The following is a 3,057-nucleotide window of genomic DNA, read 5'->3' on the forward strand; positions in this document are numbered from 1 at the left end:
TTATTTATGGATAGCCAAGGGCACAGTCCAACATTCAGACATAATTTACAAATGAAGCATGGGTGTTTAGTGAGTCCACCAGATCAGAGGCCAGTAGGGATGACCAGGGATGTTTTCTTGAGAAGTGCGTGGATTGGACCATTTTCCTGTCCTGGAAAGCATTCGATATGTAACGAGTACTTTTGGGTTTCAGAGAAGAAAAAAAATTCTTAAGGAATGTAGTGAAGTAAAAGTAGTCAAAAACATCATTCGTAATGTACAGATACACCCCAAAAAATTACTTAAGTATTACTTTAAATTATTTTTACTTAAGTACTTCACACCACTGCTATGACATAACAAAAGATGTCAGCCTAACGTCTTTTCAACCAATAGTGCCATTTTGGAACATGACTGAAAAGTTGTAAAAAGAATAGCATTACTTGTAAGACAAAATATCTAGTTAACTAGCATGGTAGCAGTTGGTATTAGTTATACGCCATGTATCCCAAATGCCATGTGAGCAAACCCAACTATCTGTCCTTCCATAGTTGGCTTGACTTTTATGGTTCCCCAGTCTGACCTTTATGGTTCCCCAGTCTGACCTTTATGGTTCCCCAGTCTGACCTTTATGGTTCCCCAGTCTGACCTCTATGGTTCCCCAGTCTGACCTCTATGGTTCCCCAGTCTGACCTCTATGGTTCCCCAGTCTGACCTTTATGGTTCCCCAGTCTGACCTCTATGGTTCCCCAGTCTGATCTTAATGGTTCCCCAGTCTGACCTTTATGGTTCCCCAGTCTGACCTTTATGGTTCCCCAGTCTGACCTTTATGGTTCCCCAGTCTGACCTCTATGGTTCCCCAGTCTGACCTCTATGGTTCCCCAGTCTGATCTTAATGGTTCCCCAGTCTGACCTCTATGGTTCCCCAGTCTGACCTTTATGGTTCCCCAGTCTGACCTCTATGGTTCCCCAGTCTGACCTCTATGGTTCCCCAGTCTGACCTCTATGGTTCCCCAGTCTGACCTTTATGGTTCCCCAGTCTGACCTCTATGGTTCCCCAGTCTGACCTCTATGGTTCCCCAGTCTGACCTTTATGCTTCCCCAGTCTGACCTTTATGCTTCCCCAGTCTGACCTTTATGCTTCCCCAGTCTGACCTCTATGGTTCCCCAGTCTGACCTCTATGGTTCCCCAGTCTGATCTTAATGGTTCCCCAGTCTGACCTCTATGGTTCCCCAGTCTGACCTTTATGGTTCCCCAGTCTGACCTCTATGGTTCCCCAGTCTGACCTCTATGGTTCCCCAGTCTGACCTTTATGGTTCCCCAGTCTGACCTTTATGGTTCCCCAGTCTGACCTTTATGGTTCCTCAGTCTGACCTTTATGGTTCCCCAGTTTGACCTTTATGGTTCTGCAGTCTGACCTTTATGGTTCTGCAGTCTGACCTTTATGGTTCCCCCGTCTGTGGTAAAACAATACATTTACTGGAAAAGTCCACAATAGTCTCACAAATGACAGAAATGTCATAGCTTCCAGAGCTGGTTTATCCAGACACATATCCAGTCCTGGACTAAGAAGCCCTTTCATTTGAGGAGTGCTTCTTAGGCCAGGAATAGGTATAATTTAATCTGTCCTGGAAATCGGACCCAAATGTTCAAACCAGGCTCCTATCAGAACTTACTACGATCAAGAGGAGCGGTATACCCTTCACAAGCTTGAACAATCTTATCTGAAAATCGTGACAAAAATAAACAAAAGTCGTTCAATATTTTTTTCACATATTATGTATACACTTGTATGGTGCTGTAAAAAAATGGATAAGAGTTTCAAGTGGTGAAGGGCCCCTTTAAGTATTTATTTTAATTTTTTATTAAATCCATTTTATGTTGTAATGACTTGTTGAGCTTTTATTGTTTGATAAAAAAAATGCTTAAAAGATCCTGTATTGTAAGCTATTTCAAATATGATCGTAGTAAAATGAATCCACATTGTGTTTCATGTTAGAAGCGTATAATTATAAATGTAATGCAACAAACAGATTCTCTCTAAACTGGCAAAAATAAACACTAAAAGTGAGAAAAATACACGTTTTGTCAAAGAACAAGAAACGATTTACTTAAAATATGCACAAAAATATATACTTTTACTTAAAGACCAGTTTCCTTACTCAGGGCTAACAACGGGATACTACACACTTGATTGTCTAGTAATCATTGACAGAATTGGCCATAGACCCACAGTGTAATCCTTATTATTGTGTCTGAGTGGTAATTCACAAACACTACAAAGTGAAAGATATTTTTTTTAACTTTTTTACTGAAAACACAACTATTTCCTTGTACCTTAACTACCCCTCTGAAATCTTAAAATGTAATGTAAGTCGCTCTGGATAAGAGCGTCTGCTAAATGACTTAAATGTAATGTAAATGTCTAACGACTACAATGCAAAGGGTTAAAATATTTCGTTGGGCATTCTCGGACAGGGGCTGATCATAGTTGGGGGTCCTTGACATGAAAAAGTTTGAAAACCCCTGATCTAGCTCACAGATTCAGAAGAATGATTGCCAGTCTTTTATTCATAGTCCTAGTATCACAGAGCTCTCTCTGGTCTATTGTTGGGCAGTAGTCCACCTTTGAGACAATAGTCAGTCAGAAGCAGAAGTTTCTGAATGTGTGATGGGAGTCCATTGAGCCACTGTGTTCAGTGGTATAGCAAACGTTTCCAGATAGAGCTCCATTCTGAATTTCCCACTGACACAGCACAACAGACCCCTGCCCTCTGCCCCTGTCTCCGTCCCAAATGGCACCCTGTTCCCTACATAGTGCACTACTTTTGACCAGAGCCCTATTCCCTATATAGTGCACTACTTTTGACCAGAGCCCTATTCCCTATATAGTGCACTACTTTTGACCAGAGCCCTATTCCCTATATAGTGCACTACTTTTGACCAGAGCCCTATTCCCTATATAGTGCACTACTTTTGACCAGAGCCCTATGGGTAAAAGACAGTAGGGGCTAATGGAATAGGGTGCCGTTTGGGACGCAAACCTCATGTCTTTCACCCTCGGTGTTACCTGTATG

This window comes from Salvelinus alpinus, chromosome 28, assembly GCF_045679555.1.
Source record: "Salvelinus alpinus chromosome 28, SLU_Salpinus.1, whole genome shotgun sequence".
NCBI lineage: Eukaryota > Metazoa > Chordata > Actinopteri > Salmoniformes > Salmonidae > Salvelinus > Salvelinus alpinus.